The 27108-nt window shown below is 44.2% G+C and overlaps 1 protein-coding gene and 1 pseudogene across 1 annotated transcript in view; both read right to left on the bottom strand.

The window, feature by feature from the left end:
- Positions 1-27108, bottom strand: part of LOC126248187 (excitatory amino acid transporter 1) — a 286678-nt gene that overhangs the window by 239220 nt on the left and 20350 nt on the right. The gene's annotated exons all lie outside the window — the stretch shown is intronic.
- On the bottom strand, positions 15516-15633 carry LOC126250402 (5S ribosomal RNA; annotated as a pseudogene).

Raw genomic sequence — 27108 nt, 5'->3', positions numbered from 1 at the left:
ACAGTGAGAGTTTCTTTCTACTGCTCCTCTTAGTGCATCCCAAACCCTACCTTGGCCAGCAAGATAACCGAATCTCCCCCCAATTGAAAATTTTCGGAGCGTTATGGGTAGGACCATCCTACCCCATCGGGATTTTGATGATATAACGCGCCAATTGGCCAGAACTTTGTACTATATCTCTAAGAATGACGTCCAACAACTCTGTCAATCAATTCCAAGCCGAATAACAGCTTTCATAACGACCAGAGGTGACCACACTGTTACTGAATTGCTCAATTTATGAGGCTCTTTCTCGTGAATAAATCATGTGATTTTCCTGAAGTTGTTATCATTTGTTTGTCTGTACGAGAACGTCAGCTCTACAGATTTCCGTCCCATTTACGTAATTCCTTCATGGGGCGTCCTTTTTTTTTGTCTTAGAGGTTATTTCTTATGGGATTAAATTTTGTACGCGATAGGAATAGACCGAGGATTATTTGTGAACGAACATAGGTTTTCAACTATTCATTTCTTTTTCATAGAGAAATACTCACGAAACACAAGGATTCGGACTAGAGTCCAGATCCTGCACGCAATTTTAACGTGCCAGAAAGTTTGAAAAATAACCAAGAATCGAAGTAAAAGTATGGTTAGGTCAACATGCGTTTAAATATAGAGGGGTGATTATAATTACAGCTACAATTTCAAAACGTTGAAGAAGACGTACTACTGCTGACTGGAAACATTATGGAAAGACAAAAAAAAATAAATAAAACAAAATAAAATAAAGAAATTAAAAATAAAAACTTTACCACTAGATGGCGTTTAAGCGGCAGAACATGTAAAATAAAAGACTTATGGTGTGTTCCTCAGTTTATGTTCTGAGACGCTCGCCATAACTGTCTCAAGTAGGATCGCTAAGGTGTTTTGCAAGAACAGTGACTGCGCGCCTGTAGCTCTGCAGGAGTACCGGACACTCAGGGGCATGAAAAACAAAATCATTGGTCCGATGTCTGCCAAAAGTCTGGAGAAAATAATTACGAAATTCGAAAAAACAGGTTTGTTTCAAGTGCAGTGTGGCAGACGCAGGAAAACAATTGATTCGACGTCAGTAGAAGATATGCAGGACGGGTATAGCGGTGGAGTGCATGCATGCATGCAGTTTGATATCTGTGAGCACGGTGCACTCTACGAAACATCCTGCATTTCTATCCACACAAAATTACCCACATTTAGGAGCTCCTTCGTGCTGACCTGTGTACAGACAAAGTCCTTTCCCAGGACATGTCAATATATAAAATTGCAGAATACGGGCAACGAAAAATCCATTGTTAAAGGTAACTGTGTGGTGCGGTTTCATGGCATCGTATACGTAGGGCCATGTCTTTTCGAAGAGATGAGTCCTCCAGGACCTATTACCTGTACCATCACCGGTGAACGCTATGAAATTCATTTGCGCAACAACGTCACCCCGACCATTCAACAGCATGGATCATTTTTATGCACGATGGCGCTCCTTCGCATATTGCACAACCACCGAAGTAGCTGCCGCATACACATTTTGGAAATTCTGGAATTATCAGCCATCATTTCAGTACAGCCTGGCCGTCCCTGTCACCTGTTCTTAATCAGTGTGACGTCTGGCTGTGGGGTCATCTGAAATATGCTGTGTGTACTGCTTCGATTGCGCAGTGCTTTCTGAACGTGACCCCCGAAGCACTCCGATGTGTTGTAGGAAATGCCGTTTCTCGATTTCGACTTGTGACGAAAACCGGACGGTAGGATATTGAAAATGTCTTGAGCCAGACTCAAGAGAATTAAAAATCGTTGTCATTGTAAGTTATCGTGCGGTTTTTCTGAATCAGGAAAATTAAAAACCTATTTTTCCACAACCGATGTGGTACGACCTGGCCGTGATGGATGGGCATACAGAATTAGTAGTACCAGAACTGTTCAATGCGGAACTTGTGAGGTCATGCACATCGCACAGTACGGTTGGTTTATTGGGCAACTCTCACGACAGAGATCGTATTGTGATTATACGTCATTTGAAGTCGAGCCCATTTACGTTGCGACGTTTATATCGACATCTACTGTAAAAAATTTTCGTTAGTTTTTTTGTGTTTCCATAACATTTACCTCTCCTTCGATAATATTCTGTTCGAATTTGACGTCATTGTGAGCAGTGGTTCTTTTCCTACAACGTTTAGAACCTGGAAATTCAATCATAATCACCCTATATTAGTGATTCAGAGCGGGCGAAGCGATAGAGTATGGAGTATTGCCAAACAACTGTACCAACTGGTCAACCACGAAGTCTGCGACATCCGTTTATTGCTGATAACCCTACATGATTCTCAAATGGGAACTTCAGACAGTCTCTAGGAATCGGGCATATAGAACAAATAACTTAAAATAATCCACAGAGGCACAGCTTTTTTCGGGTTCCCGTTTGAACTCAGAATTGGCTAACACCATCTCGGGAACAGTAAACTGCACTCCGGTTACGTAAGTGATTGACATGCGTATACATGCCTTTGCGTCGCAAAAATCTTTTTGTACTGCTATTATTTAATGGAACAAGAACCTTTGGTGATGTTCTGTGAATGTATTATATAGCGTTTTCCAACGAAAAAGCTGTAGCACGCCAGCCACGGTACCGTGTTCTTTGAGATCACAGACAAATCAATTACGGAATGTAAGCTCAGATTGGACATAGATGGAACTACCCACACATTCGCCTTAAGCGATTTGCGGAAATTATGGACACACACATCTGGGCAGCCAGCCGGAGATTTCAACCCGCTCGTCTCGAATGCTAGTTTAGCGCTTTTGTCACTGTACCGCCTCGCTCGGGTTACTGCAGCAATCCGCCCGTTACATCTGTGAGCATTTATTTATCTAGCAGCGCGTGTTAGTGGTCTTACGGCCATAGGACAGTACGCGGGCTATATTGCTCTCTCTCTCTCACACACTCAGTTATAAACACGCGGTTACTGTCGTTGTGAATGGGGCCACAGTGGGCTTTGTCGTTGGACACACAACACAGCTGGCTTACTGGAGCATCATTTCCGAATCTTTCGACTCAGCACTACACCTACTCTTAATATCGAAAATACATCGTAAGGGGTATCAAGCGAAATTTAAGGATGGATTGAAGATTTCTTGCCAGGGACAATTTAGTATGTTATCTTGGATTCGACGACAGATGTAGAAGAAACTTCAGGTGTGACCTAGGGAAGTGTATTGGGACTGATACGGTTCATGCTGCATATTAATGGTCTAGCAGACATACTTTCTGCTGAAGATGCAGTTATCCGTAATGAAGTACTGTTTGAAAAAAAATTGCACAAACATTCAGTTAGATCAATGTGATGCAAATATTAGTAACTAACTTTACTGTGCCCATCAAAAAAAATGAAAAATACCTAGTATCCTATGACAAAGGTGTCAGTGAGTCACAGTGGAAACAGTCAACTAATACAAATACCTTGGTGTGCCATTTTGTGGGGATATAAAATATAACAATCACGTTCCCGACGGGGTTAGGGATTTTCTCTGCCTCGTGATGACTGGGTGTTCTGTGATGTCCTTAGGTTAGTTAGGTTTAAGTAGTTCTAAGTTCTAGCGGACTGATGACCATAGATGTTAAGTCCCATTGCGCTCAGAGCCATTTGAACCATAACGATCACGTAGACTCAGTTGTACGTAAAGAAGGTGGTAGACTTCGGTGAGAATCTAGGAAAATGCTATCGGTCTACGAAGGACATTGATTAAAAAACACTCGCTCGACCCATCCTAGTATGCTACTCAAGTGTGAGAGGCCCGTGTCAGATAGGACCAAGAATGGATATAGAACTTTTACGAAGAAGGGTAACATGAAGTGCCACCGTTTGAATAGCTCCATGGGAGTGCACCAAGCAGATTATAAAGGACCTAAACTGGCAGCAGCTTGAAGATAGGTGCCAAAACTATGCCGTTAAAGCCTACTTACAAAGTTTCAAAACTGAGTGACAAGTGAGGAACCACGACATATATTGCAACACTCTACGTATTGTTGTTGTAGGGATCGTGAAGAAAATATTAGATTAATTACAGCGTGCAAAAAGGTGTTTAAATAATCAGTATTTCCACAATCTATAAGTGACTGGAACGTGAGACGTGGTTGTTGTTGTTGTGGTCTTCAGTCCAGAGACTGGTTTGCTGCAGCTCTCCATGCTACTCTAACCTGTGCAAGCTTCTTCATCTCCCAGTACCTACTGCAACCTACCTTCTGAATCTGCTTAGTGTATTCATCTCTTGGTCTCCCTCTACGATTTTCACCCTCCACGCTGCCCTCCAATACTAAATTGGTGATCCCTTGATGCCTCAGAACATGTCTTACCAACCGATCCCTTCTTCTAGTCACGTTGTACCACAAATTTCTCTTGTCTCCAATTCTATTCAGTACCTCCTCATTAGTTATTTGATCTACCCATCTAATCTTCAACATTCTTCTGTAGCACCACATTTCGAAAGCTTCTATTCTCTTCTTGTCTAAACTATTTATCGTCCATGTTTCACTTCCATGCATGGCTACACTCTATACAAATACTTTCAAAAAAGACTTCCTGACACTTAAATCTATACTCGATGTTAACAAATTTCCCTTCTTCAGGAACGCTTCCCTTGCCATTGCCAGTCTATGTTTTATATCCTCTCTACTTCGACCATCATAAGTTATTTTGCTCCCCCAAATAGCAAAACTCATCTACTACTTTAAGTGTCTCATTTCCGAATCTAATTCCCTCAGCATCGCCCGACTTATTTCCACTACATTCCGTTATCCTCGTTTTGCTTTTGTTGATGTTCATCTTATATCCTCCTTTCAAGACACTGTCCATTCCCTTCAACTGCTCTTCCAAGTCCTTTGCTGTCTCTGACAGAATTACCGTGTCATCGGCGTACCTCTAAGTTTTTATTTCTTCTCCATGGATTTTAATACCTGTTTTCTTTACTGCTTGCTCAGTATACAGATTGAATAACACCGGGCATAGGCTACAACCCTGTCTCACTCTCTTCCCAACCACTGCTTCCCTTTCATGCCCCTCAACTCTTATAACTGCCTTCTGGTTTCTATACGAATTGTAAATAGCCTTTCGCTCCCTGTATTTTATCCCTTCCACCTTCGGAATTTGAAAGAGAGTATTCCAGTCAACATTGTCAAAAGCTTTCTCTAAGTCTACAAATGCTAGAAATGTAGGTTTGCCTTTCCTTAATCTATCTTCTAAGATAAGTCGTAGAGTCAGTATCGCCTCGCGTGTTCCAATATTTCTACGGAACCCAAACTGATCTCCCCCGAGGTCGACTTCTACCAGTTTTTCCATTCGTCTGTAAAGAATTCGCGTTAGTATTTTGCAGCCGTAACTTATTAAACTGATAGTTCGGTAATTTTCACATCTGGCAACACCTGCTTTCTTTGGAATTGGAATGATTATTTTCTTCTTGAAGTCTGAGGGTATTTCGCCTGTCTCATACATCTTGCTCACCAGATGGTACAGTTTTGTCAGGTCCCCTAGAACTACCATTTTGTAGGGATATAAAATGTAACGATCACGTAGGCTCAGTCGTACGTAAAGAAGATGGCAGACTTCGGTGAGAAACTAGGAAAATGCTATCGGTCTGCGAAGAAAATTGATTACGAAACACTCGCTCGACCCATCCTAGTATGCTGCTCAAGTGTGAGAGGCCCGTGTCAGGAGGAGGAGGAGGAGGAGGAGGAGGAGGAGGAGGAGGAGGAGGAGATTAGTGTTTAACGTCCCGTCGACAACGAGGTCATTAGAGACGGAGCGCAAGCTCGGGTGAGGGAAGGATGTGGAAGGAAATCGGCCGTGCCCTTTCAAAGGAACCATCCCGGTATTTGCCTGAAGCGATTTAGGGAAATCACGGAAAACCTAAATGAGGATGGCCGGAGACGGGATTGAACCGTCGTCCTCCCGAATGCGAGTCCAGTGTGTTAACCACTACGCCACCTCGCTCGGTGCCCGTGTCAGATAGGACCAAGAATGGATATAGAACTTTTACGAAGAAGGGCAGCATGAAGTGCCACCGTTTGAATAGCTCTATGGGAGTGCACCAAGCAGATTCTGAAGGACCTAAATTAGCAGCTGCTTGAAGATAGGTGCCAAAACTATGCCGTTAAAGCCTACGTGTTGTTGCTGTAGGGGTCGCGAAGACAATATTAGATTAACTACAGCGTGCAAAAAGGCGTTTATGTAGTGTTGGCAGAAGAGCCAACACTGTTTCTAGAGGAGACCGAAATGCACGCGTTTAATTACACGCTGACTGGCGTGAGGTCTGGAACAGGACCGCCGGCCGCGGTGGTCGTGCGGTTCTAGGCGCTCCAGTCCGGAGCCGCGCTGCTGCTACGGTCGCAGGTTCGAATCCTGCCTCGGGCATGGATGTGTGTAATGTCCTTAGGTTAGTTAGGTTTAAGTAGTTCTAAGTTCTAGGGGACTGATGACCATAGCAGTTGAGTCCCATAGTGCTCAGAGCTATTTGATTTGGAACAGGACAATATCTTGAGAATTGCAAATAAAGTACGTAGTTGATATAATACTTAACTTTAATCCACAATTGTAGAACATCTCTCGTTACGGTACATGCTTCATAATATTAATTATCAATTGAATACGGCGCCTTGCTAGGTCGTAGCAAATGTAGCTGAAGGCTATGCTAACTATCGTCTCGGCAAATGAGAGCGTATTTGTCAGTGAACCACTGCTATGAACGTCGGCTGTACAACTGGGGCGAGTGCCAGTACGTCTCTCTAGACCTGCCGTGTGGTGGCGCTCGGTCTGCAATCCTGACAGTGGCGACACGCGGGTCCGGCGTATACTAATGGACCGCGGCCGATTTAAAGGCTACCACCTAGCAAGTGTGGTGTCTGGCGGTGACACCACAGTTTAAATAATCATTCTTTCCACACTCCATATGTGGCTGGAACGGGAGACGCCCTAATAAGAGGTACAAAGGGAAATAACCTCTTCCATCCGGTTCAAAGTTGTTTGCTGACTATAAACGTAGATATTTTTCATAAAAATATCACTAACACCAGGCAGTCTCGATGTGAGAGCTAGGCTAAGTACTCGCACAGCAGAAGCACGTGTAGCCACTTACGGCGTCACGCCTGCTGCTCCCGGCTGTTACGCCACACCAACGTTATCGCGTCACGCTTCACAACACAGATGGCGTATTTCTGCGACTTTTAGTACCCAACTTCAGGCAGAGAGACAGACATGTTTCATAGAACATATTTCAATCAGTGAAGTCTCCAAGTTAGTCTCCTTTGGGCAGGCAACTCCTATTTCCTTCGTGGATTTAGCCCGTTTTGAGATGCCACAACTGCTGAGGTGGCCCAACAAATAATTTTTTTTTTCACTGCTTTAGTTAGTATCTTCACTTTTGTGGCCATAAGGAGGGAACGAATGGTGGAGACCGTAAATAAAATGCAGTAGTGTATTTATGCCTCACCATAAGGTGTTTGGGAAATACAGAATTGAACCAGAACTCAACTCAACAAAATTTCGGGAGTTGTTCAAGGTTATTTTCTGAGTGTTTTGGTATCAACTGGCTCGTTAGAAAGCAACTGAATTTCGTTTGACGTCCTACCCCACTCACTATATCTGTATCTTACTTAAAATATCATCTCAGTAGTACAGATGTCTACGGTATACGCTGTCTATCTGATATGGAACCAAATTGTTCCTTTCGCTCACTCACGGTACTTGCTCTTGACAACCATTACGCGCGCATCACTCTTCAAGCGCGCATTCTGCATTGCTCGGGTCTGTCTCTGGTTTGTTTACGTGGTAGCGTTAGTTGTACTTTAACAGTGATACACAGCAGTATGGTTACGTAAAGTGACGATGAGTTACCCCATATGACTCTCGTATATGAATTCACTGAATGCAATGGAAGAGCGGCAGAATGACGCTACGCTGAGCTGTTTCCGTGGCGACGGCAGCCACGTCATAGTACTTTTGCATCTGAAGTCTGTTGCATTACTACATTTACTGTTGTACGTTTTGGTGACACTATATTGCAGGCCCTATCACAGTTGCGAAGGTATTTCCGCAGAATGGAACGGAATTGGTGTAATAAACCGAACCAAATATAATTATTTTATTACTTTGTATCGAGCCATCGGACACCACGGGTCGCTTGCACAAAAGTACTTGGAAAATAACCGTGAACAACCTTCCAAATTTTGTCGGTGTAGTTCAGATTCAACTAGAAGATGTTCAATAGTCCAAGCCACCCTTCGTAAAATTAGTTATGCCTGGTTTATCTGAACATTCTGTTTAATCAGCGAAAGTGGGACGAAATAAAATTATCATAAGGCCTAACATCCAGTTTTTGCCTCCCAGTAGATGAACATAAATTACACTACTGGCCATTAAAATTGCTACACCACGAAGATGACGTGCTACAGACGCGAAATTTAACCGACAGCAAGAAAGATGCTGTGATAAGTAAATGATTAGCGTTTCAGAGCATTCACACAATGTTGGCGCCGGTGGCGACACCTACAACCTGCTGACATGAGGAAAGTTTCCAACCGATTTCTCATACACAAACAGCAGTTGACCGGCGTTGCCTGGTGAAACGTTACTCTGCTGCCTCGTGTAAGGAGGAGAAATGCGTACCATCACGTTTCCGACTTTGAGAAAGGTCGGATTGTAGCCTATCGCGATTGCGGTTTATCGTATCGCGACATTGCTGCTCGCGTTGGTCAGCATCCAATGACTGTTAGCAGAATATGGAATCGGTAGGTTCGGGAGGGTAATACAGAACGTCATGCTTGATCCCAACGACCTCGTATGACTAGCAGTCGAGATGACAGGCATCTTATCCGCATGGCTGTAAAGGATCGTGCAGTCACGTCTCGATCCCTGAGTGAACAGATGGGGACGTTTGCAAGACAACAACCATCTGCACAAACAGTTCGACGACGTTTGCAGCATCATGGACTATCAGCTCGAAGACCACGACTGCGGTTACCCTTGACGCTGCATCCCCGACAGGGGCACCTGCGATGGTGTACTCAACGACGAACCTGGGTGCACGAATGGCAAAACGTCATTTTTTCGGATGAATCCAGGATCTGTTTACAGCATCATGATGGTCGCATCCGTGTTTGGCGACATCGCGGGGAACGCACATTGGATGCGTGTATTCGTCATCGCCATACTGGCGTATCACCCGGCGTGATGGTATTGGGTGCCATTGGTTACACGTCTCGGTCACCTCTTGTTCGCATTGACGGCACTTTGAACAGTGGACGTTACATTTCAGTTGTGTTACGACCCGTGGCTCTACCCTTCATTCGATCCCTGCGAAGCCCTACATTTCAGCAGGATAATGCACAACCGCATGTTGCAGGTCCTGTACGGGCCTTTCTGGATACAGAAAATGTTCGACTGCTGCCCTGGCCTGCACATTCTCCAGATCTCTCACCAATTTGAAACGTCTAGTCCAGTGGCGGGCAGGAATTCTGCACGTGTGCGGTGCACATGCACGTGTGCAGTTAACAGGTGTTCTGCGTGCACACAGGGGCAAGCTGGCCACCCGCTTCGCTCCCCTCCCCACCATACCGTCTCTCCGCTTATTCCTCTGTAATGCGTTTTGTTTCCTGGCCTGCTTTATTGAATGAAGGAATAAGGTTAGTAGGAGTGCTTGAAAGTAATCATCGTTTGAAAGAGTACCTATTACCTACGATACGTTTTATTTAATTATCACAGGTGGAGTTTACAATACGTTTAATGTCTGGAACAAAATTTCTACATACAGACAAACGCAAACAGTTACGCAAATTTTCATTACTGATGTTTGCTCTTAACCGAGACTTATTAATTTTCATAACAGAAAAAAATCTCTCATAAACGTATGTCGAGCCAAACATTGACATTATCTTCGCGGCTTCACGATGGAGACGAGGAAACTTGCTGTGGAAAGTCGTGATAAAAATCTATCACACGTCTTGCCAAAAGGAACCTGTCTCTCAGACGAGAATTACGCTGTAGACCTATTAATTCCATTTTCAAACTGGGATGAATATCATCTACAGAAACAGCAGATTGTCTCGAGAACTATTCAAAACTTTGGCATAAGTAAGATATATCCCCAAATCGCTTGAGAAATTCCTCTTTTATTGCACTAAGAACGGCAACATACTGAAATTTATTATAATGGCGTTCAATATTAAACTTCCGCTGACCAGCGAGAATACTGTCACATATTATACATTTCCAATTTTCACGTTTTTGCACAGAGAAAAAATGATTCTCCCATTCCTTTTTAAAAGATAGCAAATCTCCAATTCTCCGTTTCCTTGATTCACTCTGCATTTTCCGGTTATTGAAATTCACTACTAGTGGTCGCTTCCCTTCAACGTCCGCAGCATAGCCTGGAGCTACACCGCGGCAACCTGCCGGCTGTCCCCACTGCTCCGTTCGACGATTGCACGCGAGCAGCACACGTGCAGCCCGCATCTCGTGGTCGTGCGGTAGCGTTCTCGCTTACCACGCCCGGGTTCCCGGGTTCGATTCCCGGCGGGGTCAGGGATTTTCTCTGCCTCGTGATGGCTGGGTGTTGTGTGATGTCCTTAGGTTAGTTAGGTTTAAGTAGTTCTAAGTTCTAGGGGACTGATGACCATAGATGTTAAGTCCCATAGTGCTCAGAGCCAGCACACGTGCAGCGCTGTGTGCTCATGAGCCGCGTGCAACGTTTGCCCGCCCCTGGTCTAGTCAATGGTGGCCGAGCAACTGGCTCGTCACAATACCCCAGTCACTACCCTTGATGAACTGTGGTATCGCGTTGAAGCTGCATGGGCAGCTGTACCTGTACACGCCATCCAAGCTCTGTTCGACTCAATGCCCAGGCGTATCAAGACCGTTATTACGGCCACAGGTGGTTGTTCTGGGTACTGGTTTCTCAGGATCTATGCACCCAAATTGCGTGAAAATGTTATCACATGTCAGTTCTAGTATAATATATTTGTCCAATGAATACCCGTTTATCATCTGCATTTCTCCTTGGTGCAGCAATTTTTATGGCCAGTAGTGTATGATTCATTCGGCAGGCAACATGTTTGCATTTATCCACGATCCTATCTCGATGATCCCGTACCCAGCGCAATGGTAACTGACTATGTCGTTGCGTCAACGTAGGATCGTATGCTACGGAACCAGATGCCCAACAACCTGCACTGAAGAGTGTGGTCCGAATTAGTGGTGCCTACCTTAGTATTGTATTCTGCAGTCAGATTTTCCACAGGTTGCCGTCTAGCCTGCTTTACGGGATGACTCTCACAGAAAAAAATTATTTCACGTTTCAAAAGTAGGAAGATCTCTCTCAAAAACGTCAGTTTGTGGAGCAGCTATAGGGCGAGGAACACCTTCAGAACTGCGAAAGACAGTGACAGTCTCACAACGTGAAATCGTGCATGAAATGCAACGGCCATCCCTCTGACACGAAAACAGAGAATAGAGACGCTGTGCCTTGTGAGTGAGAGGAATAGCAGCGTCTTCCAAAACCATTGCGCCGCTGTATATGTGAAGGTATGTGAAGAAACCGAACACCGTTCCGTTCCGAAACGACTGCAGTCTCCTAATGTATTCGACAAAGGTTTGAGTGGGATAAACGATGTCTCCTTACTCCTATTTGGTAAACTGGTTTGCAGAGTACATCACCTACTAAGCAGAAAAGTAGAAGATATCTAACTGTTGAAGGTTGGTACGTTGAGCCGAATATTAGTTTAGCACATGGTTTAACTTTTCACAAATAGTAGAGTTCAACTGTTCTTTCTCAAGTGTGGCTCAGCTGGTAGGCATTATACTACAAATGCAAAAATTCGCCTTTCGACATCTCCTTGGTTCAGGTTGCCCCGAATTATTTCTGATTAGTTTCATCTCCGAAGGTGATTTAGTACGTCACAAATGCCAAATTGCTCTATGATCCAGATCGCATGCTTAACTATAGCTTTCCCTGTTTAAACATCCATTGCGTATGTGAGTTAGGGAGGCAAAGGCATGCCATTTCAAACAAGACGACAACCACAAAATCATTATGGTATCCACACACTCAGTGCAGGTAAAGTTGTTACATTTCGATAACCAACACCGGGAACGAACATATTTTGTGAAATACTGTTCGGTCATGCGATTACTGAGTAAAAGGAGGATCCACATGTCTATCTTGTGAACAATGATAGAAACACGTAGTGCGCTGTGGAGCAACACGCGAGAAGCTTGGCGAGGCGAGCAGCTAGCGAAGTTCGTAACTAGCAAAGCGTGCTTGCCAAGGTCCCTCGTCCAGTTCTGTTCTATTTGCTGTGTAAAGTGTGGGAAGGCCCGTGCTATACTAATGGTCTTTCCGCGTCGATTAGCTTTTGTGCTGCAGCTTGGATTTTGTAGGTACACTGTCGTAGAGTCTCACAGCGGGAAAAACTTAAGTCAGGCAAAACGTTACAAACAATCGGCCCATCCCTGTTCCAGCAACCTTCTCAGTAGACGCACCTAGTTGTTCTAGAAGGCACTGCTCGTATCCACTGGCAATCAGCTGTCGAAAAATCGAATAAATTTTTCGCTGGTTTTTTGGAGATCAAAGTCTTCTCTGTAACATTCAGTGTGGGGTTTCGCAGGCTTGTAAGTGTAAAACTCAGCTTCCTATCTCAGTCCGAGAGATCCAGAAGACAGCAGATAGCAGCGTCCGGGTTTATTGTGTGTCTTTAACTTCTCGGAGGTATTCGATACTGTTTGTGATGTTGTCAAACGAAAAAATTTCGACATCAGCAAATGCAACTGTATGGAAGACTTCCTAACAAACAGAACTCAGTACTTCATTGAAACCGGGAAGAAAGTTTCAGATATGGAAGTAGCTTCGACTGTACCCCAGAAATGAGCTATGCGGTTGATCCTATATATTACATACAAAGGAGATGTTAGGTAGCACCAGGTTTTCCATTTGCCTGTTCTCGAACAATGATGTTCTGTACAGTCAGGTTGCGGCGCCAGAACATTGTAGCGAATCGTAGGCGGAAATAATAACGATCGACGCTTACTATCACAAATCAAGACTTGAGCGCGTATAAGAAGAATGAGTGTGATATATATCTTGTGTGATAACGTTATTGATCCATTAACTGGAAGCCACCACAAATGGGAAAAAAATTCTAGAATTATGCGACTGGAGTGATTTTAGGTAGAACGCCTACATAGAACTAGTCATGGGAAGTAGTAACATCAGAGTCATAGGAAGAATTAATACATCATCCGCGTAGAAGGCATCTTATAAACCCATCGTTAGACCGATTCTTGACAGTCGAAAGTCTGGGGCCTTTACCAGATCGAATAAATGGCTAATGTAGAGAAGATTCAAAGGCACTGCATCCTATTTCGCGTGTTCGTTTATTAGAGTCTAACGGATACACTTATTTTGAAAATACGAAGAATCAGATTACCATGAAATTTAAGGCTTAATATTAATTTCTGTGATATCCACCTCATAAAATAACAGTGACTGTGAAATAGAGAGGTTATAGAAATGTTTCACAAATATAGTTATTTCAGCGTGCCATTCAGGAATGGATAAGGACTGGGTACACGATGTACCTCCAGCCACACACAATGTGTTTCGCGGAGTTTATATAGTGGGTAAACTAACACAGCACAGACGAACTTTCAGAGACGGTAGTATGGACCAGAACTAGAAAAAAATGTCCAGTAAACACGGGCTCTACTGTGTCTACCTTAGGAGCTGCGAGTACTTTTATGGTGGGCATTTCAGAGCACATGTTTACTGGACAATTTTTTTTCTTGTTTTGGTCCACACTACCGTACAGAAAGTTTGATGATGGAGTTCTGGTTCACCTTGTATGTACGTGGTGCTTAACGGTAACAATGTAACAGCATCTAGTACTAAGCATTTAGTGAAACCCTTATGCAGAGAATGCGAAAGTTGGTAATTTAAATTTGTTTCCGATGCAGAAAAAACGCAATTCCAGTATCTTACGAGAATATGGTTTGTGAGCTCTGAGTTCTACCTTTATATTCATTGAGGTGACAAAAGTCATGGGATACGTTCTAATATCGCGTTGCATCTCCTTTTACGCGGAGTAGTGCAACAACTCGACATGACATGTACTCCTCAAGTCACTGGAAGACCCCGCAGAAATACTGAGCCATGCTGCCTCTACAGCCGGCCCTAATTGTGGAAGTGTAGCCGGTGCAGGATTTTGTGCACCAACTGCCCCTTCGATTATATCCCAAAAATGTTCGATGGCAAGTTTCGCATCATTGTCCTAAAGGATTCGTTCGTCGTACGTCCACATTGATTTCTGTGGTTATTTCAAGCAGAGTTGCTTGTCTGTTAGCACTGACAACTCCACGCAAACGCCGCTGTTCTCGGTCGTCAAGTGAAGGCCGCCGGCCACTGCGTTGTCGCTGGTAATGCCTGAAATTTGGTATTCTCGGCACACTCTCGACATTGTGAATTTCGGAATATTTACTTCCCTCACGATTTCCAAAATGGAATGTCCCATGCGTCCAGCTCCAACATCAATTCCGCGTTCAAAGTCTGTTACTTCCCGTCGTGCAGCCACAATCACGTCTGACACCTTTTTACATGCATCACCTGAGTAAAAATGACAGCTCCGTCAATGCTCTGCCATTCTATATGTTGTGGACGCAATTATAACGCCATCTATGTACGTGCATTCGCTATCCAATGACTTTTGTCATCTCAGTGTAATGTATATTTTTCGAAGGGTTGATACCTGTAAAAAATGCGACTCACGACAACATAACAAATCACCACCCTGCAACTCGTAATGCCGTAGACATACACCTATATCTCGACATGGAGAATCTTGCCTTTGGAAAATGCCATGCCCAGTACGAGACATCAACCACGAAAAGCAATAATAATAATAATTTAACTAACAATACCTTCCGTAACGACCTCATGTTCCATGGAGACAAATCAACGTAGCCCATAGCGTAATATTTCCCATCATCAGATTTGTTGGATCAGCTCCTTTTCGACGCACTCCTATTCCCCGTGCGATTCTGGACAGACACCAGTGCTAGCATGCGATATCCACGAGAAATTACAGCTCTTGAAAGGAAATGCGTGATTTGGTTACAAAACAGAAAGAATGAGTCAGTGGTCTTGGATTCAGTGGCGTAAACGTCGAAAGTATACATAAAATAACGGAAAAAATCGTAACACCAAAAATAATTAATGTAGAGTAATAATATTTCGGGAATACATTTGTATAGGTAACATATTGACAAGCACTCCGTCATCAGGCCACGAGTGGCCTATCGGGACCATCCGACCGCCGTGCCATCCTCCGTGGAGGATGCGGATAGGAGGGGCGTGTGGTCAACACACCGCTCTCCCGGTCGTTATGATGGTATTCTTGACCGAAGCCGCTACTATTCGGTCGAGCAGCTCCTCAATTGGCATCACGCGGCTGAGTGCACCCCGGAAAATGGCAACAGCGCATGGCGGCCCGGATGGTCACCCATCCAAGTGCCGACTACGCCCGACAACGCTTAACTTCGGTGATCTCACGGGAACCGGTGTAGTCACTGCGGCAAGGCCGTTGCCTTGACTGTCTCTGAGCACTCCATTAAGTATAGCACGTGACTTGGCATGGAAAGATGAGTATTTAGAAAAATAATGACTACTCTCTCTGTAATTGGTGAAGTGAATGACTTATGAAACTCGTTAAACAGACGATCAATAGCTTTCGGATGAATGGATGCATTATTTCTGTAGGGCAGATCCTCGTTAGTCAGCTAAAACAGATTGACAAGGGTGAGAGTTATTGAACAATATGAAATAAAATCGTTATAACCTCTGAACCGTTTGCGTTATGACGTTCGAGCTGCACGGTTGGCCGCGGGCATGGTGGGAATTACTTTGAGCATGGTATGGTTTAGTTTAACGACCATGCCAATTTTCATTTGGATGGGTTCGTCAACAAGCAAAATTGACGCATTTGGGCGACTGAGAATCCGAATTTCGCGAACGAGAAGTCTCTTCACCCTCAGCGGGTGAATGTGTGGTTTGCAGTCTCCAGTCACGTAATAATCAGTGCGATATTCTTGACGGCACGGTGACTACCGAACGGTACGTGAAGGTTTTGGAAGATGATTTCATCCCCATCATCCAAAGTGACCCTGATTCCGACAAGATGTAGGTCACGTAAGACGGAGCTCGACCCCATCAAAGCAGGAAATGAACAATGCGACTCCGCCGGCCGCGGTGGTCTAGCGGTTCTGGCGCTGCAGTCCGGAACCGCGGGACTGCTACGGTCGCAGGTTCGAATCCTGCCTCGGGCATGGGTGTGTGTGATGTCCTTAGGTTAGTTAGGTTTAAGTAGTTCTAAGTTCTAGGGGACTTATGACCTAAGATGTTGAGTCCCATAGTGCTCAGAGCCATTTGAACCAACCAATGCGACTCCTTTTTGTGGGACTATATTAAAGAAAATGTGTACAGCAATAGCCTCAAAACTACTGCTGAGCTGAAAATAGCCATTCAGGACGTCATCGACAGCATCGATGTCCCGACACTTCAGCGGAATTTCGCTGTTCGTCGGCGTTACATCATCGCCAATGATGACGAGCAAATCAAACATGTCATAACCTATATCCGAATATGTATGGTGACGTTTACATGTTGAATAATGTGTGTGAACTCCGTAATTTGTAACTAATTTACATTTTTTTCATATAGTTCAATAATTGTCACCGTGTAAGTGATTAACATTGCAAGATTACAGATTAATGTAAGCGTGAGATAAGCCCTTGGAAATCTGAAAAGCCGGTGTATTAGTAACCGGTGTAACAGCCAGACTGTTGAATGCATATATGCAAACGGGCATGCGTTGTGTTTTACAGGTGCCGGATGTCATTTTGTGAGATGAAATTCCATGCCTGTAGCACTTGGTCGGTCGATACAGGGACGGTTAATGCTGTTTGCGGATGACGCTGGAGATGTCGTCCGATGATTTCACATATGTGCTAGATTGGAGACAGATGACCGAGCAGGCCAAGGCAACATGTCTATACTCTATAGTACACTACTGGCCATTAAAATTGCTACACCAAGAAGAAATGCAGATGATAAATCGGTACTCATTGGACAAATATATTATACTAGAACTGACATGTGATTACATTTTCACGCAATTTGGGTGCATAGATCCTGAGAAATCAGTACCCATAACAACCACCTCTGGCCGTAAAAACGGCCTTGATACGCCTGGTCATTGACTCAAACAGAGCTGGGATGGCGTGTACAGGTACAGCTGCCCATGCAGCTTCAACACGATACCACAGTTAATCAAGAGTAGTGACTGGCGTATTGTGACGAGCCAGTTGCTCGTCCACCATTGACCAGACGTTTTCAATTGCTGAGAGATCTGGAGAATGTGCTGGCCAGGGCAGCAGTCGAACATTTTCTGTATCCAGAAAGGCCCGAACAGGACCTGCAACATGCGGTCGTGCATTATCCTGCTGAAATGTGGGGTTTCGCAAGGATCGAATGAAGGGTAGAGCCACGGGTCGTAACACAACTGAAATGTAACGTCCACTGTTCAAAGTGCCGTCAATGTGAACAAGAGGTGACCGAGACGTGTAAACAATGGCACCCCATACCATCATGCCGGGTGATACACCAGTATGGTGATGCCGAATACACGCTTCCAATGTGCGTTCACCGCGATTTCGCCAAACACGGATGCGACCATCATGATGCTGTAAACAGAATGTGGAGTCATCCGAGAAAATGACGTTTTGCCATTCGTGCACCCACGTTCGTCGTTGATTGCACCATCGCAGGCGCTCCTGTCTGTGATGCAGCGTCAAGGGTAACCGCAGCCATTGTCTACAAGCTGATACTCCATGCTGCTGCAAACGACGTCGAACTGTTCGTGCAGATGGTTGTTGTCTCGCAAACGTCCCCATCTGTTGACTCAGGGATCGAGACGTGGCTGCACGATCCGTTACAGCCACGCGCACAAGATGCGTGTCATCTCGACTGCTAGTGATACGAGGCCGTTGGTATCCAGCACGGCGTTTCGTATTACCTTCCAGAACCCACCGATTCCATATTCTGCTAAAAGTCATTGGATCTCGACCAACGCGAGCAGCAATGTCGCGAAACGATAAACCGCAATCGTGATGGGCTACAATCCGACCTTTATCAAAGTCGGAATCGGGATGGTACGCATTTCTCCTCCTTACATGAGGCATCACAACAACGTTTCACCAGGCAACGCCGGTCAACTGCTGTTTGTGTATGAGAAATCGGTTGGAAACTTTCCTCATGTCAGCACGTTGTAGGTGTCGCCACCGGCGCCAACCTCGTTTGAATGCTCTGAAAAGCTAATCATTTGCATATCACAGCATCATCTTCCTGTTGTCAAATTTCGCGTCTGTAGCACGTCATCTTCGTGGTGTAGCAATTTTAATGGCCAGTAATGTATTTTGAGTTATAACGGCGGTATGTGACCGAGCGTTATCCTGTTGGAAAGCACCCCCTGGAATGATGCTCGTGAATAGCAGCACAACAGGTAGAATAACCAGGTTGACGCACAGATTTGCAGTCAGTGTGCGTAGGATAGCTACGGAAGTGCTCCTGCTGTCATACGAAATCGCACCCCAGACCCTTATTCCAGGTCCAGTGTGTCTAGCACGCAGACAAGTTGGTTGCAGGACCTCAACTGACATTCTTCTAACCAACACACAGCCATCACTTGCACCGAGGCAGAACCAGCTCTCACCACAAAATACAACAGACCTCCGCCATGCCCTCCAATGAGCTTTCACTTGACACCACTGTAGTCGCAAATGGCGGTGGTTTGGGGTCAGTGGATGCACGCTACAGGGCGTCTAACTCGGAGGTGTCCTTGAAGTAACCATTTGTAGCAGGTGCCATTGTGGTACCAACTGCCGATCAGATTGCTGCTGCAGATGCAGTGCGATGCGCCAGAGGCATACGCCGGAAACGACGGTCTTCCCTTCCGGCAGTGTAACGTGGCCGTCCGGAGCCCGGTCTTCTTGCGACCGTACATTCTCGTGGCTAATGCTGCCAGCAATCATGTACAACAGCTATGTTCATGCCAAGTGCCGGACGCGGTGGCCGAGCGGTTCTAGGCCCTACAGTCTGGAACCGCGCGACCGCTACGGTCGCAGGTTCGAATCCTGCCTCGGGCATGGATGTGTGTGATGTCCTTACGTTAGTTAGGTTTAAGTAGTTCTAAGTTCTAGGGGACTGATGACCTCAGAAGTTAAGTCCCATAGTGCTCAGAGCAATATGAATCATTTTTCATGCTAAGTCTTTCTGCAGTATCACAGAACGAGCATCCAGCTTTTCTTAACCCTATTACACCACCTCGCTCAAACTCACTGAGGTCTTGATAATGGCGTTTTTGTCGCCTTACGTTCTTAACTAACATCAACTCACCACTTCCAATCTCAAAGCTAACTATCGCTCACGACCGTTACAGGGTGTATTTAAAGCAAACGTGATTTGCATCGTCGCTCTTACGCAAAATCTGAATATACATCATCTTTTAGACGTAGAAACACTCCTACCAACTTTCTTTTATATCGCAGAATTCCTTATTGGTGTTGTGATTTTTTTCTGTCAGTGTGTTTATGTTATATGAAGAAGGAAGGAAGGAAGGAAGGAAGGAAGCAAGCAAGGAAGAAGATTAAAGTTTAAAGTCCTGTCAACTATGAGGACATTAGAAATGGAGCACGAGCTCAGACTGTGAATAATGGGGAAGGAAATCGGTCGTACCCTTTCAAATAAAGAGGTGCGGTATTTTTCTTAAGCGGTTCAGGAAAATCACGGAAAACCTATATCTGGCTAGGCGGATGGGGACTTGAACCGATTAATGGGTTAGGGGGAAGGGGAAGTAAGCAATATCTTTGCTGTTTCAGGGAAACCCACCAAGTGGGACAAGGCTGCCATCAGTTTTTGATAAATTAGTCGCTTTTAGCGTCTCTTGATTAAAGAGAAATATGACTGATTATGCTGGATTTTGTACACAGATCTGTAATTATTAGCTATAAGAAATAAGCTTGATGTTCAAGTGTATGTGATATTTCCGATGAAGGTATTGTCTTCTACCAGGATGTTATTGTTATAGAGTAGCCAGATTGTAGCAGTTATCTCCTTTGGCAGGAAGCTAAGTTAGTTTCCCAAAGATTGGTTCAGATGCCTCTGAACACTATGGGGCTTAACACTGTTCAGTCGGCCAATGTTTACGTTCCTTACACCAAGCGAGGCGTCGTTTGGCATTTACTGGCGTGATGTGTGGCTTATGAGCAGGCACTCGACCATGAAATCCAAGTTTTCTCACCTCCCTCCTAACTGTCATAGTACTTGCTATGGATCCTGATGCAGTTTGGAATTCCAGTGTGATGGTTTGGATAGATGTCTGCCTATTACACAGTACGACCCTCTTCAACTGTGGGCCGTCTCTGTCTGTCAACAGACGAGGTCGGCCTGTACGCTTTTGTGCTGTACGTGTCGCTTCACATTTCCACTTCACTATCACATCGGAAACAGTGGACCCAGGGATGTTAGTAGTGTGGAAATCTCGCGTACAGACGTATGACACAACTGACACCCAATCAACTGACCACGTTCGAAGTCCGTTAGTTCCGCGGAGCGCCCCATTCTGCTCTCTCACGATGTCTAATGACTACTTAGGTTGCTGATATGGAGTACCTGGCAGTAGATGGCAGCACTATGCACCTAATATGAAAAACGTATGTTTTTGAGGGCGTCCGGATACTTTTGATGACATAGTGTATCATAATACTGTGGCGGACAAAGCAGTGGCACAAAGATTGGCACAGACACAAGGCAGGACGCGTGTAGTCTCTTGTTTATTGTGAAAGACGTGGGGTTTTTATAAGGCGCTAATTTATGAGTTTCGAGATAGGATCGGAGAACTTGGCACTGGTTTGTTTTTCCTTTGAAGATACCGACGGTTGAAAGCGTAGAACCGCGATGCGAATAATGCTCTCGTTATTTAGACAAACGTATCTCTAACTTCACATCATTACTAAATCTTAGTGCTTAGCAAGTACTGGCGTTGTAAGGAGAGTTAATGACATCTTCTGTCCATTGAATCTATGTAAAGCCTCTAATTTACTTTTAATACCCTTTTGTTTGTTTGAACACTGCATTTTTGGAAAAATTCCATTACGCAAGCTGTCAGCGAGTCACATTTCGGCACTCTTAGTTAGTTTATTGTTGTTTGGCTTTATTATTTTTGTTACAAGAAACAAGAGAACAGCGTCAAAGTTAACAGCCACTGATACGTAGTAAAAATAGTGTTTTATATCGTGTATTATGGGTGTGAAACTACATCTCAAGCGGTAACATAGACGAATCCTAGCAGCTGGCTACGTCTTATCCTCTGCAGTGCTTCTTGTATTTCGTTTGTTTTTAATTGCCTCATTCGTCGACGTACGTTCGGAGGGAAGTGTTGTGTGCCATCTGTTGGTGTGGTATGTTATGTATTTTTTAATTTAGTTTGCATGTTATGTATTTGATACAGAATTTGGGAAATGTCAATCGATCATCTAAGGGGCTATGGGAAATCTCCGGAAAGCCACATTCTTTTTCGGTAATGCACAGGAGCAACAATCGTAAATCCGGTACGAGGCTAGCTTATGTGTTTACTTCCATAAACTGGGACCAGATGGTTCCCGCGTTTGCTTATTTGCGTATGAGTTTGTGGCAAGCGAGCTAATAGCTACGTGTTATAGAAAGTGCACACGGGGAGTGGTCAGGATACTCCTGAGTCTGCAGACGAAGAACTCTGGTAAATTTGCACCCTTGAGAATTCAGAGAGATATGGTACGCATTGTAGCTTCATGCAACTGTCTGTATCTGGCGCCACTTCACCGGAATATTAGTCACGACTGGGAACTAATGGCCAAGCGGTTCTAGGCGCTTCAGTCTGGAACCGCGCGACCGCTACGGTCGCTGGTTCGAATCCTGCCTCGGGTATGTCTGTGTGTGATGTCCTTAGGTTAGTTAGGTTTAAGTAGTTCTAAGTTCTAAGGGACTGATGACCTCAGATGTTAAGCCCCATAGTGCTCAGAGCCATTTGAACCTTCCTGCTACGTGGGATACATAATTCTGACTGCTGCTGAGAAAAGTGACATCTCAGTCAGAGGATGGATTAACGGTGTTTGGCTTATTTAGCACCAATAACCACAACTTGTCTCCTCTGAGGAATGAGGAATCCACGTTTCTTCTTGGACTTTTTTTCCCAACTGAATTAATTACCAGGTCACCTCTTCGTGGACATGTTATCGACGCTCCTCGTGTTGTTTTGTGGATCTTGAAAATCTCCCGTCTTACGGACAACAGTATACGTAACCTCGGTGATAGCAATGCAACCCAGTTTTATAAACCTGATCTTCTTCCCTTTGTATTGCACTTTTTAACTTTGCCAAAGAGTGTAGTTACATCGCAGATCGTTTCGCTGTTTCATTAAGACATTCGCATCGCTGTGTTGATGCTTTGCATGCATCAACAGGACTTGGGTCAGTGCCTCAGGTTATCGAGTGGAGCGTCCGAATGGCAGATGAAAGACGTGCGCCCCGACACTATTGCAGGGAGAAGTGACAGCAGCCTTCTTCTGTGGCAGAGTTCCGTACCTAACACCAAAGGGAATGTGTGTTTGCTCGTAACTCCTTAAGGGAAAAGCGTCTCAGACGGGAAAGTAGCAGATGATAGTTTTGGAATGAAAGTAACATACCTAAATACAATTTGTAGATGTATTAACAAAAGATAAGTTTTAACCATGGAAATGTCGAAATTACGGTGGGAAAAGGGATTTATTTTTCAGGCACTACCAATATTTTTCAGCTATAAATTTATGTTACACTTCTTTGGCATGCGCATCTGTCAAGAAAAAAGTTAGATCATAGCTTACTGCTGTTACGGAGAAACATACTCTGAGGTCTAGTTTGTGTAGATTTGCAGGCAATTTCGTGCTGATGTTCAGACAGCAACCGGCCTCCGAATTTACTCTATTGTTTCAAAAAGTGATTGGAGCCGTTATTGTTGCTGAAGGTAAGGAAAATGTCATTTCGAATAGCAACTCGACTCACAGAATTTAATTTGGCGGTGACTTCAATCTGCCCTCGATATGTCGGAGAAAATACTTATTTAAAATCAGCGATAGGCGTAAAACATGGTCCGAAATTGTGCTAAATGCTTTCACCAACACTTGTTTTGAGCAGTTAGTTAAGAAGACCTACACAAAGTGCAAATGGGTGCGATAGTATAGTAGACCTCTTAGCAACAAACAATCCTGATCAAACAGGGAGCGTCATGGCGGATACAGGGTTTAGTGACCGTACGGCCGTTGTACCGAGACAATACCGTATCGATCGCACTCACCAAAAACAATTGCAAAATGAATCTATTTAAAGAGGCAGTTAAATATTTGCTTGGCAGATTGCTAAGGGGACACTCTACATTCCTACGAAACTGTAAGCATAGACCAGATGTGGCGTAAATTCACAGTAATAGTATTGACAGCAATAGTGAGATTCATGTCAAATAAATGAATAAGAATGGACAAATCTTCCGTGGTACACAAAACAGGTCAGGCCACACTTGCAGGAGCAAAGATTTAAAAGAAATCAAAATCTCCAGAAGTGGCGATGTTTTACAGAAGCTCGAAATATAGTGTCGAGTTCACTGCGACATACTTTTAATAGTTTCCGCAATTAAACTCTGTCTCGGAATCTGGCAGAAAACCCTAAGTTTCTCGTCGTATGTAACGTACAGCAGCTTCAACGCACAATCCATACCTTCAGTGCGTGACAGCATTGTTAATGTTGCTCATGGCAGCGCCACTACAGCGCAATTACTAAACACGGTTTTTAGGAAATTCCTTCACAAAAGAAGGTGAAGTAAATATTCCAGAATTCGAATCAAGCACAGCTGTCAACATGAGTAACAAAGAAGTAGATACCCTCAGGGTAGCAAATCTGCTTAAATTACACAGTACGTTGAGATTATGTTAAATCACTTGATAAACTGAAGTCTTCCCGTCCAGACTGTACACCAGTTAGGTATCTTTCGGAGTACAGTAAGCACATGTAACAATTCCATATTTATCAGTCATATACAATGCTTCCCCTATGAAAGATCCGAACGCAACGACTGGAATGTTGCACCCGTCAGACCAATACACGGGGAAGGAAATAGGAGAAATCCGCTCAATTACACACCCGTATCACTGTTATCAATTTTCAGTAAGATTTTGGAGCATATTCTAGTTTTGTGTATCTCGAAGAAAACAATCACTTTACATATAGCAAGGACAAAGAAAATATTGTTCCTGTAAAACCTATATGAACGATTTGGTAGAAAATGTGAATCAGTTCTCTCAGATTATTTCCAAGATGATGCTGTCGTTTCCTATCCAGTAAAGTCACCACAAGATCAATGAAAGTTACGAATGGTTTAGACAAAATGTTACTGTGGCAGTTAACACTAAACGATAAAAGGAGAGACTTTCTCCACATGAGTTGTAAAAAGAATCCGTTGAATTACGGCTACACGATAATTAAGACGTTATAGATTCAACTATTTACCTACGGTTTATAATTACTAACAACTTGAAGTGGAACGATCACATAGACAGTAATGTGGTGAAGGTTAACCAGAGACTGCGTTTTATTCGCAGAATACTCAGAAATTGCAACAAATGTAATAAAGGGACAGCCTACACTATGCTTGTCCCTCCTCTGCTAGAGTATTGCTGAGCGGTATGGAATCCTTACCAGACAGGATTGACGGAGGACATTGAAAGAGTAGAAATAAAAGCAAAATATAGAAGAGTGTCACGGATATGATAGGCGAGCTGGGGTAGCAGTCATTTAAAAAACAAGAAAGTAATTTTTCGTTGCGGCGACATCCTTTACAAAATTTCGATCACTACCTTTCTTCTCCAAAAACGGATTTTTTATTCACTCCCATCTACATAGGATATTTGTAAGGACGCAGATAAATCTAGCCCTTCAGCGCCTGTAAGCTCCTAACACACACACACACACACACACACACACACACACACACACACGCGCGCGCGCGCGCGCGCACACACACATAATCACCTACATAGGCAGAAAGCAGCAAGCTAATAAAATAAGAGAAATAATAACTCACGAGGAAAAATTTAGCTGTTCATTTGTAAATCGTGCTGTTCGAGAGTGGGAAGGCTGAGAAATAGTCTGAAAGTGGTTTTGTCAACCCTCTGCCAAGCAGTTAATTGTGAACTTCAGAGTACTGATATAGATATATTGGTTTCGAATATCAGACATTCACCGTCTGTCGCAACCCATGTCGGTGCTTGCTGTCTTATTTTTCCGGAAACAAAGTACCTGCACGAAAGGCTGTAACTGAAGATCAAGTACACCGAGCTTCGGAAGAAATATCCCATATTCGCATTGCTTCGTATTACATGTCACTCAACATTAATAAAACTTTGGCGTCCGTTAAAGGAAGCCTGCTTCTGAGAACCTTTCGAAGATAGGGTGGCAGTAGGTCACATGGAGTGTTTATATATTAATGGTTGCGACTGCTTTAAAAAATGTTTTAGAACTTGTGTGTGTGTGTGTGTGTGTGTGTGTGTGTGTGTTTTACAGTATTTCATCTGACAGATGCTACTGAACAGATTTATCTTGTTAATATTGCGGAAGGGGGACTGGCGTTGCGTAAGCACTGCCTGTACTTTCCAGGTTCCAAATTGTACACTTTAGAAGCGATGCCGTCAGTCTTCACACCGGATGTGCAGCGAAGTAAATATTTGTACCGAGCAGTCTACAGCCCATTATAGCAGGCTGTGATTTATGACAGTGTACGGGAAAAAGATGATTCTGTAGAATAGTTTTGTTGATACTAATGAAGGAGTGGTGCACAAATCCTGCAGTTAATGGTTATCTGAGTTTTGTGAAGCAGTTAATTGTAACCTTCACAGTATTGATGTAGATATATTGGTTTCGAGTATCAGACATTCGTCGTCTGTGGCAACACATGTCGTTTCATACAAAGAGTACTAGCCTTCCATCCGGAAAAAAATGAAATGTCTCTTTTGAGTATGTAGCCGCCTCCATAGGGCGCAATAAACGGCTTCAGTTGAAACAGAACACTCTTTGCCGTGTCGTTCATTTGGCCAAGTGCAACCGGATGCAGCGGTGTATACAAACAATGCGACGTGCCAGAGAAAAGAGATGGCGTGCCGACATCCAGTGGCGTGTGACTTTCTCCTATCATACTGACATCAGGCTGTAACCACCACAGAGAAGAAAAACACGTCTAGAATGAGCGTTTCAGTTCAAGTTTATCTGAACTACGCTAATGTAAAAATTATGTCAGACGGTAGGGTAGAACTTGACAATTGGGCCTGTTTGTACAAAGGGCCATCAAAACATATCCGTTCGAAGGCCGTACGGTCCAGAAGCGGTGTGGTTCAAATGGCTCTGAGCACTATGGGACTTAACTTCTAAGGTCATCAGTCCCCTAGAACTTAGAACTACTTAAACCTAACTAACATAAGGACAGCACACACATCCATGCCCGAGGCAGGATTCGAACCTGCGACCGTAGCGATCGCGCGGTTGCAGACTGTAGCGCCTAGAACTGCTCGGCCACCCTGGCCGGCAGAATCGATATGCCAACGAGACAAAATCGCCGTGAGCATTGAGGCAATCGTCCCACCGACGCACCAGGTTGAACATAACCGTTTGGTGAGACAACATGTCGTGACGAGTCCCTATGTGCCTGCTGCACATCCTCATCAGACATGAATCGTTGACCCTTCAAGGCTTCTTTTAAAGGACCAAAGGCGTGATAATCGCATGGGGAGACATCAGGACAATATGGCGAGTGCTCGAGTAACTCCCAGCTGAGTTGGCGTAACTTCTGCATTACGACATTTGTGATATGGGGACGCACGTTACAATGAAGCAGCAGCACCGAACTTGGCACACTGTTCCACAATGCTGGTTTTCGACAGACATGTTGCCC

Source organism: Schistocerca nitens, chromosome 3 (assembly GCF_023898315.1).
Source record: "Schistocerca nitens isolate TAMUIC-IGC-003100 chromosome 3, iqSchNite1.1, whole genome shotgun sequence".
Lineage (NCBI taxonomy): Eukaryota > Metazoa > Arthropoda > Insecta > Orthoptera > Acrididae > Schistocerca > Schistocerca nitens.
Note: the sequence above shows the minus strand (reverse complement) of the source record. Positions and strands in the feature narration are given on the sequence as shown.